Source organism: Cupressus sempervirens, chromosome 7 (genome assembly GCF_028749045.1).
Source record: "Cupressus sempervirens isolate cs-2001-9-10 chromosome 7, ASM2874904v1, whole genome shotgun sequence".
NCBI lineage: Eukaryota > Viridiplantae > Streptophyta > Pinopsida > Cupressales > Cupressaceae > Cupressus > Cupressus sempervirens.
In genome coordinates, this window is record NC_143124.1 from 342,405,924 (window position 1) to 342,413,264 (window position 7,341).

The 7,341-nt window shown below is 36.4% G+C and overlaps 1 pseudogene across 1 annotated transcript; it reads left to right on the forward strand.

Moving 5' to 3' along the window:
* The first annotated feature begins 3,194 nt into the window (after positions 1-3,194).
* On the forward strand, positions 3,195-5,197 carry LOC149546826 (nudix hydrolase 2-like; annotated as a pseudogene). The gene is made up of 8 exons (XR_016354381.1): positions 3,195-3,456; positions 3,551-3,616; positions 3,712-3,849; positions 4,129-4,206; positions 4,326-4,376; positions 4,472-4,506; positions 4,627-4,735; positions 4,823-5,197. The product of XR_016354381.1 is annotated as a nudix hydrolase 2-like (transcript).
* Positions 5,198-7,341: the final 2,144 nt, after the last annotated feature.

A 7,341-nucleotide genomic window follows, 5' to 3' on the forward strand; every position in this document is an offset into this window, starting at 1 on the left:
CATATATCTTATACTTTATATAGTTATACAGTTTTATATTTATTATAAATGACATTTTTTGATGAATAGTCCCATTCTATTAAAAAATATACCTAGAATACAATTCACAAAAAAGGGGTTTGGGGATACAAGATCACCCCATGAGAGAGTTCAAGCGGCCTAAGATGAAACTAAACACATGACATCAGCCGAAAAAAGCAACTATTCATAAAAAGAAAACATATATAGCAACCTCAGGGTGCCAAAGCAGTGGCAGCCGAGGGGGGAGGATCATCTTTGTCATTGAAACCCTAATAATTTCTCGGATTGGGGGGTGGACTGGGCATAGACCAACCATCATCAAGAGCAACAGCAGCAGGGGGACCAGTGGCAACCTCCACATCTTTGACCTTAGGCCGTGGAGGAGAAATCGCCAGCGCCAGGCGGGGCCATTTGCTAGAATTATCTCAACGAACACTAGGAGGAGGAGGTGGGGACTAGCCAGAGCCACCACGGGGTGGGGAGGCAGAGTAGCGCCTCCAACTATCAGCCCCACCACTGGGAGAGTGGTAGTAGGAGGCTTGAGAGCATGGAGTGTGTGAGTGGCGGCCTGAGGAGTGACGTTGTTGCCGATGGCCACAAGGCGATGAGGTGTCTGCCGAGGCATCTAGAGGTACTCAAGCCACAGTGCAAGGGGCATTGCCCCAGTGGTTGAGCAACTCCTACAGGTGAGCAACTTCCACAACAACTTTGTTGGCTTGCACCTGTATTTGCATAATAACATTGTTACAAATACAAGCTTTAGTTTACATTGCAATGTTAACATCCAAAAAGCTGTGTGTGAATAAAACAACATTTCTATCTTTCCACAGAGTAAACAAAATTTCCATCCTGAATGTATTCTAAGTCTGGGAGTACTTTCTGGGAATTCTGGTGTAATCACCCAGCAAGATCATGTGCCATGAAAATGGTTCGGGCCTAAAGGGCTTGAAAAATTCATGAATCCAGTGCCAATAATTCTGCGCACATTTACAAAACTAGAAAATATGCAGAAAGGACTCAAGCTGACCATAGAAGGGGCATTTGGGATCAGGAACCCCTATGTGCTTGGGCTGAGGCCCCAGGGGAAGACCTTGGAAGGAAAGTTACCAAGAAAAGTGGGCAATCTTGGGCTCAATAATAGTGCACTAGATGGTATTGAATCGTTTTCGCTATTGAGAAAGCGAAGATTACAAATGCCATCTCTTGTTGAGCGTGTCTACCATCGAAAGATGGGGTGAAAGCCATCAATATCCCTTATTGGGCTTGTAGTTGGCAAAAGGAGTGTCAGGATACCACTTCTAGTCATGCCACCAAGGATGACCAGACTAAATTAGAACCTTGTGCACCAAATGTACAGCGATGGAGGAAAGCAATAGGTCAAAAGTTTGTCGATCTGCACGGACAAGGTAGTACTGAACCTGCATGTCTTCCTAGGTCCTGAAACTCATAGTGACTTTGGAAAAGAGATCTTTGACAATTCTAATGCCACGTTTAAAAAAATAAAGAGCACTGGCACCTTGGGTCTTAGCAAGAGGGTTACCCTAAATGGCAAACATGGGAGATTATATTTTAGATGAATCTTCAAAAAGTCATTATTTTGACATATTTCACTAGGTGTGGATCCACTAATGCAACGGGCCCCTACTATAACTATACTATCAGTTGAGGTGGCAAAGTCAAGCTAACAACAATGACGTGGCTATCCTCCCTTCAAATTGCACCATTGACTAAATTTCAAAAAAAAAATAACACAGTGAATTTTTTTGAAATTTTCAGCATTTGATCATCATGATCTTATACTTTGAGATCGAAAACAACAAAAAAATTTAGAATTTTTTTTGTTTTCATCAATCTGAAAAAGAATCATGTTTGACTTTTTTGTGTCTTTGGTGCATTTTGTTGGAGATTAGCCAGCACCAACAAGAACGAGGTAAAGATCAGTAGTGACCTATAACTTATTCAACTGGTGCAGCTGATTATGCTTCTGGTTCAATTGCTTCAATGACTGGATCTACATGGCTCTGTATCTGCTGATACAGTGTATCTGCCGATCCAATTAGTCATACTTTAAACCTTAATTGTAAGTAATTAAGTATCCATTTTACATTTGTGAAAAAAATGAAAGTCCTATGACGTTCCATGCAATGACTACATATGGACGAAGTTAGTCCTCACTTTATAAGAAATATTAAGCTTTTTTTCCAGGAGTACGAACCTAGAAAAGTGACAGAAACTACTTGGAAAGTTAAACGCTTGCGTAAAGTACAGCTCAGCGATCTGTAGTTAATGGATAAAAACAATCGGCGTGAGATATTCGGTTGCTTAAATTTAAAATCTGCATGAGCAACCTAAGGAAGATTCACAGAATTTCACCGTTGAATATCCAATTGAAACGTTCACAAATATTTAGCTCATAATTTGTTGTTTGAAATTTTCAAATGCTTCCGGCTATTCAATATTGAAACTTTGCAGAGCCGCAGGAAAACCCGGTAACACTTTCTATATCAGTTCTGCGTAATTGATAAGCTTCCTCCGAAAACGGGTAAACGCTTTCTGTTATCAACGATGAAGCTATTGCGTCGTTAACAGCAAGTATCGATATGCCTAACACATGTTACAAACATCACTCTCATATATCTATCTATATATGACAGGATATAAATCGCCACCTCAAACACACAGACACACACATATATACGACGTAAGCTTACTAGCCGCTGAGAAGATTGATGTTAGCCTCCACGCAAATACTTCCATAACCATTAGACGTAAGCATATCACTTCCACGCAATTGCTGAGCTTCCTTATGTTTCATTCCCTGTAGAGCAACGGGAATCTTCCTAGCGGTTGAATGCTTACGGGCAGTTTATGTTTCCTTCAGATTCACGCCGAGAAAGTTTTCTTGTTGGATTCTATTATTAAAAATTGGCAGGGAAGCAGCAGAGAGAAGAAACAATAATGGTAAACGGTTTCTGTGTTCTTAGAGTTTCTGTTGAGCAAGATCTGAATCAACTCTCGGAAGATGGATGGAAGGGCCATAGTACTTGCTCGTCACCAACGACGAAGCACTCGCAAAATATCTTCCAAGCCTTCATTTGCAAAATTCTTCTCATCCCGACTATTGCTATATATAGTCACCCCCTGCTCAGGATGAAGATAACCTAATCTCACTTACAACGTAGGTATCTGTTGAGCTTTGCTTTTCACGACACAATGGCTTTCCCAACAAACGAAGCATCCTCTAGCAATGATTGCGCGGCCATTGACAATATTGAAAAAGTCGTAAATGAAATGTCTGGAGAGGAAACGCAAGAACTGTTGAATGCTCGGGAAGACAGATATGGTGGTGTGGAAGTTGACATCGAAAATATGGACAACGATGTTCTTCGATTTGCATCTTCACTCAAGGCATCCCTATCCCAATGGGCACGCCAGGTGAGGACTTTAATCTTTACTCCATATATGAATTCATCACTAAATATGACAGAAAATAGATAATAGCTTTAATTCATCGTCATTTTCTATGAAGGGCAAGAAGGGTGTTTGGATTAAGGTAGCCAAGGAACAGGCCAAACTAGTTCCGGTTGCCATCGAGGTTAGTTTTCAAGAAAATCATTACAATCATTGTTTTTTAATGGCGCAGAAGCATATTGAGTCGTGGGCATGTGCTATAATAAAATTTGTATGCAGGAGGGATTTTGGTATCACCATGCTGAACATTCATACGTGATGTTGATGCTTTGGATCTCTGCAACTTCTTGTACTATCCCTGATAATGCTTCCCACCAAGTGGGAATTGCAGCTTTTGTGTACAACGACAACAGAGAGGTAATTGCACAGTTTTAATATCACAAACTTATATGCTTCGTTGGTTCCAATATATATAGAATTAAAATATCGATTGCTTCAAGAAGAGGTTTATCTTTTTTAACAATTAGGATTACAAAAAAGGGCTATGTTGTTTACCTATTAATGCATGGATCTTTCAATTCTAATTCTAAAGCCTGATCTCGTTTTGATATAATTGTGTATAGAAATTCATACGTACGGAGTTAATTGCAGTCAACGCCCTCTTGCCCACACATTAATATGACAATATCAATGCAGGTTCTTGTACTCCAGGAGAAGTGTGGACCCTACAAAGATTCAGGACTGTGGAAAATGCCCACGGGAAGGATTAATCAAGTATAAAATATAAATTTGAATATATAAAGTCTAGAGAGAAAAAAATTATATATTTTTTAGATTTTAAATGAAAATACAAGGCACCCTCCTTTGTATTTACCCCAATTTCTTCTTCATAGGGTGAAGGCGTTAAAGAAGGGGCTGTAAGAGAAGTTAGGGAAGAAACAGGGGTAAACCTCTTTTGCCTGCTCTTTTTCGTCAGAATTGTGACACTTCAATATTTAAAGATTTTCTTACCATTTAATATCTACTTGAAATTTCACAGATTGATACAGAATTTATACAGGTGGTCAGATTCAGGTAGAAATAATATTTATAATAAATTGGTCTCAGTGTTTCGTCTATTAATTTCTCGGATGACTTGTATGTTTGATAGACCATTGTTTAGCTTTCTTACTGCTGAGGCTGCATGAATTACAGGGATGGTCACAATGCCGCTTTTGGAAAATCCGATATTCTCTTTGTGTGTATGTTATAACCAATTTCATTCGACATTGTTATACAGGATAATGAAATCTCAGCAGCAAAGGTATGCATTTGACCATAAGGCGGTACGTTTTTATTCATGAATATTTTCAATTTCTACTTAAGTGACCTCAAAATTTGTTTTGTTCAGTGGATGGCAGTAGATGAATTTTCTGCTCAACCAAAAGTGCAGCAAAGAAAACTTCTAAAAGACATGGTGGCCGTGTGTGTTGCGAACATGGACAGACGATGTGAAGGATTTTCAGCAACTGAAATGCCGTCGCGCAAACCGTCTGCTTTTTACCACGGTGTCATTCAAACTGAATAGTTTCTAGTATTTCTTGATACAGAATCACAAATAAAATGGACATGTGGTCCTCATTTCATTTACTTCATTTGTTGGGATATTTTGTTTCCAGTTGGTAAAAAAAAACGTTTTGAGAGGAATTTTATACTACTATCAACATGAATAATAATATCATTTCACCACATGTAAATGACAACTGGAAATGTCCTTTATATTTTATTTGTTCTTTAGTATTGTTCACACAAAGTTCAGATTTTTGTGACTCCAGGCATTATAATCTTCTTAGAATGATTTGCATATGAACTCTGCAGGTGATCTTGTATCTCTCGGCCCTCTTTTTGTGAATTGTAATCTTAACAATGACTATTCATCAAAAAAATGATATGTATATTGTTCTAATTTAGAATTAATATTTATGTGTAAAATAAATAATAGAAAAAATATATTTAATTATATATTGTTATTCTTAAATTGATTCTATTTTAAATGGTTTAAAAGATATTCACAATGTACATAATGTCATTCCAAGTATTACTACATATTAAATTGTTACTTGTCAAAAAAAATCAAATACATAAATTAAAATCACTATTATTATCAACTATCTCACATCTACATAAATATAATTTATTAGACATAATTAAAAAATAGCCATGATATTTCTTTATCCAGATTTTAGCATTTCTAATCTTGAATAAAATACAATATTTAAAAATTAAATAATATAAAAATGACAATCTATAATATTATATACAAATAAAAGAGAACTTTGACTTCTCAAATTTATTGTCTATTTCAAAGTCTCCTTCAAGCAATATGGTCCCAATGGTTGATAGAGTTTATAAAACTAGAGGGAGGAAATTGAGAAGTTATTAAACTAAAGAGGAGATAGAAGTTGGTACCCAGTCTACCATTGAAGAAAAGTTTGCAACATTGAGGAATTCAGTGAAAAGAACTAAGCATTCTTCTGGGTTGCAATGAACTTGATTATGTGGAATATCAGTGGCATAAATGCCTCTGATAAAAGGAGGAGAATCAAACAAAACCTTGACTCCTCACAAGCAGATATTATTTTATTAGAGGAACCAAAACTATCAAACGAAAATTGCCTAAAAATAATTCACAAATGGTCTAATTGGCAGTCAGCTCATAGTCAGAGTATTGGTGCTTTTAGGGGCTTGGCAACTTTATGGAATCCTAAACTGGTCATAGGAAAAATGCTTTCTAAAGGAACTAATAGGCAAATGCTAGCATTTCAGCATCATGATCTTTCGTTTGTAGTTTTCAATGTATATGGTCCTTCTACCACAATAGATAAAAATAATTTATGGCAACAACTAACAAACTTAATGCTAGGGCTAGGGGATCAAAATATTATCTTGGGAGGAGATTTCAATGGAATTACATCTTTAAATGAAAAGAAGGGTGGCATATGTCCTCCACCAAAAGCAACAGAGGATGTTGTGACCTTCAATGATAATGAATTACCAAACATTATCTTTCCAATGGTACTTTTACTTGGACCAACAACAGAGATGGATTTCTTCATATTGTAAAACATTTAGACAGATTTCTTGTCTCTCACTTGGAAATTATAAGCTTATATTTTTTCATCAAACATTCTCTCTTACTTTGCTTCAGATTACTTCCCAGTCATATTAGAATTGGTCAATGCACCTGCTACAAAGCCTTTCCATAAGTCACCTTTCAAGTTTGAAAGAATGTGCTTTAAACATCCATATCTTTTGTCTTTTCTATGAAAGTGGTAGGTTTCTACACCATATTTTTGGGACACTGAGATGTATCAGTTGCATAAGAAAATGCAATATTTTAAAGAGAAAATCAAATATTGGAACAAACATGTCTTTAAGAACATCTTCTGCCAAAAAGAATATGTGAGAAAATAACTTCAAGAAATTAATGTGTTTATCATTGCACAAGGTTTGGATTTATAAACCTTCATAAAGAAAAATGGGCTGCAAGCATAATGGGTAGAATTGTGTAGGTTAGAAGAGGAGTTTTGGAGACAAAGATCTAGAGAAATTTGGCTTCGTGAAGGAGACAAGAATACAAAGTTTTTTCATGAATTAATAAAACAAAGGAGGGTTGCTAATTCTATTTTTGACATAGCAGAAGCTTATACTAGAAATGTTTTAAAAATCTATCATAGCATTAAGAAGGTGGGTATCAATTTCTTTTTAAAGAAATTGTTTGCTCCATCCTTTGAATCTCATACTCCACAAGATCAAGAAAAAGAACTTCTTAATGCTATTTCCTCATTAGTAACTTGTGAAGATAGCAAGCATTTGTAAGAACCTTTTTTCATTAAAGAATTACAAAAGGTTGTCTTTGCTATGAATCCA